Source organism: Kogia breviceps, chromosome 17, assembly GCF_026419965.1.
Source record: "Kogia breviceps isolate mKogBre1 chromosome 17, mKogBre1 haplotype 1, whole genome shotgun sequence".
Taxonomy (NCBI): domain Eukaryota; kingdom Metazoa; phylum Chordata; class Mammalia; order Artiodactyla; family Physeteridae; genus Kogia; species Kogia breviceps.
Window position 1 is genome coordinate 77,266,245 of NC_081326.1, and position 10,029 is coordinate 77,276,273.

The following is a 10,029-nucleotide window of genomic DNA, read 5'->3' on the forward strand; positions in this document are numbered from 1 at the left end:
GCCGCGCGCGAGGACATATGTCCCCAATTAGGGCCCGGCGCCGCCATTGTCCCCTCACCCTCCCCCGCCCGGAGGTTCGGGTCTCCACGCTCCGAGCGCTCCCCAACGCGGCCCTCCGTCTCTGGGGACCAAGGTCGCAGGTGTGGCTCCGGGAGTATCCGGCCGCGTCCAAGCCGGGAGCGCGTGCGCACCCGTCGCGGAGAGCGGTGACCTTGTGCGGGGCGGCACGGCGGTCCCGCGGACACCTGCCGGGAGCGCGCGGCGGGAGGGCCGCAGCGGGGGCGCGCGTTCGGGGGCGTGCCGGGCGTGCTGAGCTCAGCGCCCCGCCGCCTGCCGGGCTCTCCGGGTCCTCCCGCATCTCGGCCCGGGAGCCGAGTGAGCGTGGCTGTGAGCGAGCCAGCCCGGCGCGGGGGCGCGGCGGCGCGGCGGAAACCACAGGCCCGCTTTGTGGCGGCGGCCCAGGCCGCGCAGTGGCGGGATATTCATCTTGCGTGGCAGTTGCTCCCAAGGGGCGGGGGCGGGGCGCGGCTGCCCCCTTATCGCAGAGCCGCAGCCGGCGCGGCCCGCAGTGGGGGCGGGGACGGGGATCCCCCTCGGCCGAGCCGCTCGTCCCTGCCCCCTCCCAGGGGGGCCAGGCAGAGGCGCAGCCGGAGGCGCGGGCCCAATTAGCATTTTGATTGCGGGACTGGGGGGCCCATCTGGACCGAGGCCTAATTACCGGGCTAACCCTCGGGGCGCCCGCGGGACGGGCCAGGCGCACTCCCTTCACCCTGGGCTCCCCGCCTCCCGAACAGTCCGCCCCAAACTGCTCTCGGACCACGTCCCTGTCCCCCTCCGCTACCCCAGTCGCCCTGTCGCTCTGTCCGTGTACTTTTGCTCCTCCACCCCTTCCCTCATTCTTCCACGCCCCTACCCCGTCCTTTGTCCCTCCCTCTGCACCTGTTTCCTCAGTCCCATTCCTCCATCGCCCTTCGCTTTTCCCTCATTTCTGTCCCTTCAACCAGCTTCTCGATTCTTCCATTCCTGGCTCGCTGGCCCACTCCCTGCCCGTCTGACAATTTCCCCGTCCCCGAGGCTCCCAACCCTCTTGACCGACCGGGCGTCAGAGCACCGACACATGTGTCCTAGGGCCCGGGTGCTCCCGAGGGGATCATTTAGGCCGCCCTCGCTCGCACTCGCTCGGGGTAGAGCCTGCAGCCCCTCGGGGCGCCCAGCGGGGAGGGGCAGCTGGGCCTAGGCCTTGGCCATCAGTCCGAAAAGGCCAGGTTGCGGAGCACACATGCGGCTCGGAAGCAATTACTTAGTCCTCTCCACCCCACCTCCTTTCAAGCACCCTGAGGTCGAGGTCACTGTGTTGCAGGAAGAGGGACCCCTCCCAGGGCCCGAGAGCGGGCTCTCGCCTGACGCTCAGAAATGAACTGTCCGAGGAGACACGTGTGCTGACAGAGCAAGAGACTTTATTGGGAAGGGGTGCCCGGGCGGAGAGCGGGAGGGTCAGGGACCCCAGGAGGACCGCCCTGCCACGTGGCTCGCAGTCTCGGGTTTTATGGTGATGGGGTTACTTTCTGGCTTGTTTCTGGCTGATCATTCTGACTCAGGGATCTTTCTGGTGGCACATGCAACCGCTCAGCCAAGATGGATTCCAGCGAGGAGGATTCTGGGAGGTTGGTAGGACGTGTGCACTGGCGTCTCCTCTCTCCTTTTTACCTTTCCTGTATTCTTCCGGTTGGTGGTGGCTCGTTAGTTCCTGGTGTTCCTTACCAGGATCTCCTGTCGTAAAGTGACTCATGCAAACTGTTACTGTCTTTGCCTGGCCAGGGCAGGCGGTTTCAGTCAGTGTTTCCCCTAACAACTCCCCCGTGAGAGACTTCGTACTCAAGATACTTCTTGGGAATTGGGACAGAGGTCTCCTTCTTCTGTAACTACTTCCTGGTGAGACTGGGCATAGTCCTGCCTCGTAGAGTAGAAGTCTCTCTCCACCTGATCAAAATTTGGGGTGAGGGCTGCAGGATGTGCAACTTTCAACAATACAAGGACTTGTCTGAAATCACACCCATAGTGTCACCTAGTTATTTCCTTGGATGGCTGAACCATAGCTACTCCATTTTGACTTTTTTTTAATCCATTTTGACTTTTAATTGTAATTTTCTCCTTAATGGCCAAAGCAGATGTCACCATTAATGATGTTAGTGTTTCTCTGGGTATGGGAACATGCAAGAGTAAGGACTCATAAAATCTCCTGAGAATATCTCACTGTCTGAAGGCCTGTCCTGCCAGGTTTTCTCAGAGCACAGAGGGCCTCATTCCTGATCTCCACCCTGAATTCCTTTCAGGGGGTGTTGAAGCTCAGCGGCTGTAGTGGCCATTGACTTAATCCTTGCAGAGGCAGACGGCAGTTTTCAGTTGGCAGATCCCCTTCAGGGTCATAAATTTCAGCATGGTTTGGGGGGCATTTCATGACCATTTCATCCCACGGTGCTGGGAATGCTGATTCCCAGGTCAGGTGAAGATTTCGCTGACAGGCTGCTCAGTGTGCTGCTGTTATTGGACTAGGCCTTACGAGTAGCCAAAAAGTCTCTGGACCACCTGTCTCGTCTAGTCTCTTATGGTGCAGGACAATATTCCCTCTTGTTGCTTCTTCCCATATCTGGACTTACACTATTACCATCACTGATCTTATGTGGAACTATATATTATCATTTTGTCAGAGGCTCAGTCACACATTTGGTAATGCAAGAAACAACAATTTTGTAAAACAGGCAATATAAAAAAATTATATAGCTAACAGATTAGTAAGGTCATAAGCAAGAATATAAGTCAAGAACTTCCATTAGGTGCAGCCCAGTATATCCCAGGTTGTCTGACTTAGTCTGTTCTGTACCAATCCTTATCTTTAAGGGACGTTATATATTGTCATTGTCCACAAGGCACCCAGGCCAGTTTCGTAGTGTTACTAGACTGATTATCCTTAGTATGATTTAATTGCTCCCAACATAGAGGAGCCTTTAAACTTAAATTTCCATAGCCTGGTGTTAACTACATGATTCCATCCCATGATTGTGGGAGGTCTTATTCCTTGGCTGATACTCTGCTTGTTGCTCTGAATGAGCTTGAGTAATAGAAGAAAAGTCATGTTTATGGCCAGGGTCAGATCAGGTATTATTAATTGGCCAGGTGAAGGGATTCTACCTAGTAATATCAATAGTTACCTGAACATGACTATAATTTTTCTTTTAAAGTAAATTTCCAGGCTTCCCTGGTGGCACAGTGGTTAAGAATCCGCCTGCCAATTCAGGGGACATGGGTTTGAGCCCTGGTCTGGGAAGATCCCACATGCCGTAGAGCAAATAAGCCCATGCGCCACAACTACTGAGTTTCTGAGCCTGCACTCTAGAGCCCGCAAGCCACAACTACTGAGCCCCTGTGCCACAACTACTGAAGCCTACGCACCTAGAGCCCGTGCTCCGCAACAAGAGAAGCCACCACAATGAGAAGCCTGCGCACCACAACCAAGAGTAGCCCCCACTCACCGCAACCAGAGAAAAGCCTGCATACAGCAACGAAGACCCAATGCAGCCAAAAATAAAAATAAATTAAAATAAAATAAAATAAATTTTAAAAAATTTTTTTAAAAATAAATTTCCTCAGGGCCAACCAATGGGCCTTGGAGTGGAGAAATTCACCAAGGTAACCCAGAAGTACTAGACACAGGTAATTGGTCACAAACCCAACAATTGGACTGATGTTTAAAACTAGCATAGGATTGTGCCCGTGATAGGAAAATATTTGATTCATATGCAAGGGTCCAAGAAGTCAGGAAAACATTATAAATGATCATATGAGTCAGGTCGAGGATCTTGGGCGATCTGTCTCCTTCTGATGTTGTCTTCTTCTTGTCCTAGTGTGAGTGTCGTTTCTCCTCTGAGCATTGTTTTAAGGTGAGGGGTTTATTTTTATTTATTTATTTTTGCCGTGTTGGGTCCTCATTGCTGCTCGCGGGCTTTCTCTAGTTGTGGCGGGCAGGGGCTACTCTTTGTTGCAGTGCATGGGCTTCTCATTGCCGTGGCTTCTCTGTGTTGCAAGCTCGGTCTCTAGGCGCACGGGCTTCAGCAGCTGTGACACGCGGGCTCAGTAGTTGTGGCTCACGGACTTAGTTGCTCCACAGCATGTGGGATCTTCCCGCACCAGGGCTCGAACCCGTGTGCCCTGCATTGGCAGGCGGATTCTCAACCACTGCGCCACCAGGGAAGCCCCTTAAGGTGAGTTTGAGGTCAGCCGTCCTCTCTATAGGCCAGTCCAGTGCAGGTACCCTTTATGAGTGGAAATTAATCCGAGTCAATTCCTTTCAGTTTCACTGTGCATGAGCTAGTTACGAGTACCTGATAAGGGTCCTTCCGTCCAGGTGGGAGACAGCGTTTAAAATGGTGTCGTTTCCAGCGCGCGCATCATCGCCCGGTTGCGGGTCACGGTGCATCTGATCTTCCTCCAAAGACAGATCACTGATTACTGATTATGCTTCAGAAACATACTTAGCGTGTCCTTCAATTAAATTGTACATTACTATAACAAAACAGCAAAGAACTATCTGGGAGGTGAGTCTTAGTAAATACAGATCTCCATTAACAAAACTGGGGTTTAACATTCATTGAAACATCATCATTTTCTCTCTAAAATTACCCTCTTTTCTACCAAATGTAACCAAATTAAGACTAATTTGTCTGCAGAATAAGTCTGTTCTCAGTACTTGGCCTGATGATTTATATAACTGTAGTTGATCATATAGACTTGCTGAAATTTTTATAAGGAGTCTCAGACTGGACTTTTATTTATTTTTATTTTTTATTTATTTTATTTATTTATTTATTTTGCGGTACGCGGGCCTCTCACTGTCGTGGCCTCTCCCGTTGCGGAGCACAGGCTCCGGACGCGCAGGCTCAGCGGCCACGGCTCACGGGCCCAGCCACTCCGCGGCACGTGGGATCCTCCCGGACCGGGGCACGAACCCGCGTCCCCTGCATCTGCAGGCGGACTCGCAACCACTGCGCCACCAGGGAAGCCCAGACTGGACTTTTAAAAGACCTCTCAGGGCTAGGAAAGTCATGCCAAGGGCTTATCACAGATTTTTGCCTAACAAATATAGGTGAATTCCTCCCTTTTTGAGGTCTCCAAAATACCTTGGGATTTCTATACCTGCTAGTGAGGTAGACTTCCTAATTTATCTGACAAAGCTGCTGGGAACCTAAGAGTTTCCAATCTCTGGAGGGAGCAGATAGAGAGAAAAAGATAAATGTTTCAATTCTGCTTACAAAAGTATAATTTACCAAATTTCTGTAAGTCATAATGAGTTTGAGGGGAAGGTTTCTGTATACCTGGAAAACACAGATTTAAACCAGTAATTTTTCAGATAGAAACCATAAAAATTGTAACCATATTCACCAGTTCACTCAGTCCTATGTAACTAATCCTTTTCGTTAACAGCTTTATGAAGCCATCAGGTTTTTCATTAGAATTCTTCCGTTTCTTACCCAGTTCAGCATTATGGTCTGAAAGTCAGAAACCTGTATTTATCCAAAAGTCCTTTCTATAAATCTTGAAGAGGAAGCATTTTTGCAAAGGCATTCTAATGAAACGTAACTGTCTATAATGACGAAAGACTTAAGAAGGCATGTTTAAATCTGATTACAATGCAATTGACAAAGAAACTTGGTTACTGCTGTGACATACAACACTTTAAGATAATAACTAGAATTATGACTGATAACATTTTACCAGGACATATCAGAATTGTAGGAACTGCCTATAATGTCTAGGATATCTATATTAGTAACATTTACCATACAATATAACCTAAGAAGATTTATTACTCATTTGACAATGTAACTTCCCATGTAACTTAACATACCAGATGAACTTAATTCGTTTAATATTTTTCTTGGGGATGTTTCAGGGGCCCTTTGAAGCATCCCAAAGTTAACTAGAGGTAAAAAAAGGACTTCATTAGAATTTGATTTAGGAAGTTTTGTCAAAAAAAAATTTTAAAGGGTTTAGAACACTCAGTCAGGAAGGATGAAAGGTCACTGTGAAACAATAGGGATTCACTTAGCCAAAGTAACAATAAAGATTTCAAAGGCAAATACAGAACAGATCACTTAAAAGGTAATGAAACTTGAAATCTGTTATCAAACGCAGTTCAACATTTTAAGAAATCTTGTCCTCTTAAGAGAGAGAAAAGCCAAATTCAACTTTTGCACCCACTTACATTTAAAATTCATTTACTCAATTAAATTTATTTTAAACTTAGTCAGTCCTAACCATGCACAGAACTCTTTTCTTGGGGTCCACTTTCCACAAAGCTTTTTACCACTTTCTGTATCCATCACTTTATTTTTCCATCCAGAAACAGCTACCTGTAAGTCAGACCTACTTCCTTTTCCCTTAATGAAATGCAATTCCATTCCTCATCCCTTCTTTACTAAAAACACACATCCTATTTTCCTTAAGCAACCATGAACTATCCTTTACATCAATACTCTGTAGATTGGTAAACATAAATCCCAATAATTTCCTGAAAAATGTGCTTTCTTATAGAAAATATCTCAGTGTGGCACTAAACATATCTATTGATAGTCCTGAACTTTTTGTTTCTCTGTAAAAGAAAGCCGATGTTCGGTAATTAATGTTTCAGTATCTTATTTTATTCCTAAAAAGTTCATCCAAAGCTCTTATCTCATTGAATTTTCTTTCCTTAAAAGTTTCTTCACATTGAGTTACTTTCCTTGCTGACAAATTTGCAACACATATAATAAGATCTTATTTAACTTCTATTAAACCTAGGTACAATAAAAGTATTATATTTAATGTTGGTGATGCTAAAGACATGTCTATATTAATTAGATCAACAAACTTAAACATTAATACCAGGTATTAATTTTTTTTTTTTTGCGGTACGCAGGCCTCTCTCTGTTGCGGCCTCTCCCGTTGCGGAGCACAGGCTCCGGACGCGCAGACTCAGCGGCCATGGCTCCGCGGCACGTGGGATCCTCCCGGACCGGGGCACGAACCCGTGTCCCCTGCATCGGCAGGCGGACTCCCAACCACTGCGCCACCGGGGAAGCCTCCCAGGTATTAATTTAATACTGAATATTTCCCAGTTCAGTTAGCTTAATTTCTCTTGTATTTAGAATTGTTTGATTTGTAAGCGCTTACTTTTCTTTAAGCCAGTTAAATAGAGCTCATTTACAAATTAACCTCAGCAATATTATCCAAAGACAGAGGCACACAGTGAGACATACATATATCCAGCCAGACACAATGAGAAATCTAGCTTCATTTTCTAAACTTAGTCATGAGTCAGATATCACAATATAAAATTCACTAGTTTATAAATAACAGTTGGAATAAGTAAAATTTTTAAAGGCTTCTTCCCGTTTTTCCCTCAATCTCAGGACTTAGAGATGGTCTAGATAAGATAAGTGTTCCTGAGAGCCCTGGTCTCAAGGCACAGGGAGAGAAAATCAAGTTCTCCTAGTAGGATGTGTTCCCTCAGACTCAGAATTCTGAAAAGACATTTGATCAAGCTTGCTTTTACTAAATGTATATGCAAAAAGAACCAGTTTTGGAAACAGTTTTCAAGAGTTTTACCTAAACCAACTTTCTCTGGAGTCTAAATAATGTGGTGGCCACACAAGATTATACCATTTCACAAGACAGAATGGCCATCACAAATCACAGCACAGAACACAAAGTATAAAACACACACAGGCCCGGCCATCCTAATCAGACACTCCCTGAAATACAAGATTGGAGACTCCCAGAAAACCTCCTATGGAGACACAGAACTTTAGATCCGAGTACTAACAGTAAATGGAAATATCTCAGGTCTTCAAAGATTTCCAAGGGAGGAGAGGAGGCCAGGTTGAAAGATGAGGGGAAGCGGGGGGGGACAAAAGGAGTGGTCTTACAGACAGCTCCTGCCACCTGCAGACGTCCAACCATTACGGGACTTCTCCCTGGGCTTCCAGGAAGAGAGGACGGGAACGTGGCCCTACCAGAAACCAGAGACCAGACCACACCAGAGCCAGAATTCGAGTTCTCTGCCCACCGGAGGTGATCAGGCTCCGACCCTCAGATCAGGCTGAGGCCCTTCAACCGGACTCCTGCGTCCAGGACCAGGACAGAAGAAAAAAGGGTAGGATAGGAGGGGTTGAAAGAGGAAAGGGGGGGTAGGGGAAGGAGGTCGATCAAGTCTGTTGCTCCTGACCCGGCCGGAGCACTCTGGCTACTCGTCCGCGTCAGGAGGAGACCAGGAACAAAAGGGTCCCAGTTGCGGCCACCGGGTCTGGTCCACCTGCGGGCGAGCTGGTCCCCGAGTACCCTGAGTGGTCAGGATGTCAGTCGTAGCGAAGAAGGGACCCCACCAGCGTTGCCATTTGTTGCAGGAAGGGGGACCCCTCCCAGGGCCCGAGAGCGGGCTCTCGCCTGACGCTCAGAAATGAACTGTCCGAGGAGACACGTGTGCTGACAGAGCAAGAGACTTTATTGGGAAGGGGTGCCCGGGCGGAGAGCGGGAGGGTCAGGGACCCCAGGAGGACCGCCCTGCCACGTGGCTCGCAGTCTCGGGTTTTATGGTGATGGGGTTACTTTCTGGCTTGTTTCTGGCTGATCATTCTGACTCAGGGAACTTTCTGGTGACACATGCAACCGCTCAGCCAAGATGGATTCCAGCGAGGAGGATTCTGGGAGGTTGGTAGGACGTGTGGACTGGCGTCTCCTCTCTCCTTTTTACCTTTCCTGTATTCTTCCGGTTGGTGGTGGCTCGTTAGTTCCTGGTGTTCCTTACCAGGATCTCCTGCCGTAAAGTGACTCATGCAAACTGTTACTGTCTTTGCCTGGCCAGGGCAGGCGGTTTCAGTCAGTGTTTCCCCTAACAACTGTGCCCCATGGTGGGTTCCAGCTAGGAGAGGCTGGGAAAGGACAGCTGGAGATACTAACCCCTTTGCAATGTTTCAGCCCCCTTGCACCGGAGGCCACCATGAGTCTCTCCCACTGAGAGCTGAGGTATAGGGGGCTTTGTTGCAGGAGAGAGTGGGTCCCAAGGCAAGGCCACTTCGGCCTCCAGCGGACCCAGTGGGTTGCGGGGCATTGTGGCACTCGAGGCCCATGCAGGGACCATACCCCGAGGAGCCTCTTGGCCTCAGGGTCTCTGTCCAGCAGCCCCACCCTTCCCAGGTTCACACTGCCACAGCTGGGCCCAGCCCCATGTCCAGGTCGAATGGGAAGGATTTGGTGTTGCTTCTGTGTTCCTCTGCCTTCCTCTGCTTCTGTGTGTGCCACTTCCAGGCCTGGCAGGTCTCATGTTACTGAAGAGCCAGACTTTAGGCGGGGACTCCCAGTGTTGTATCCCCAGCACCGTGCCCCCAGAAGAGCCAGGAGTCCTGTGTGTGCCCACCCATGGGCCCGTGGTCACCTTCTCACCCCCCTCTGCCCTACTCTCTGCCCCAGTGGGTGTATCTGGAACCAGTTCTGCCTTCACTCCACTAACCTATATTGAACATCAATCTGTGCTCTGAAGCAGGGGCAGCAGACACTGATCTCTGTGCTCCTAGAGCCCACAGTCCAGCCCAGGAAACAGAGGCGAACCAGTGAAAGCTTTTGGACGATGAGAGCAGGAAGGGGAAAGACTGGGAGGAGACAAGCAGTGGAGGGCTACTGAGACTGAATAGTACTGGGGGAAACAACCCGTGCAAAGGTCCTGAGGCCACAGTGGGAGGAGTGTGGGCAGAAACCCTAGGCCAGAGAAGGGCAGATGCATGAGGGAGAGCAGTAACCAGTTGAAGAAGGAGAGAAAGCGGGCAGAGACTAAGCCTGTGAGGTGGTTATGGGCTTTGACCTCTATGCCAGAGGTGATGGGATTCTGTGTCTCTCAGGAACAGCAGGGAGGCCAGTGATGGTAAGCAGAAGGGTTGAGTTTATCCAGGTGAGCTACTGAGAGAGGCATGTGAATCATGGGGCGTGCAAGGGAGGGGTGGC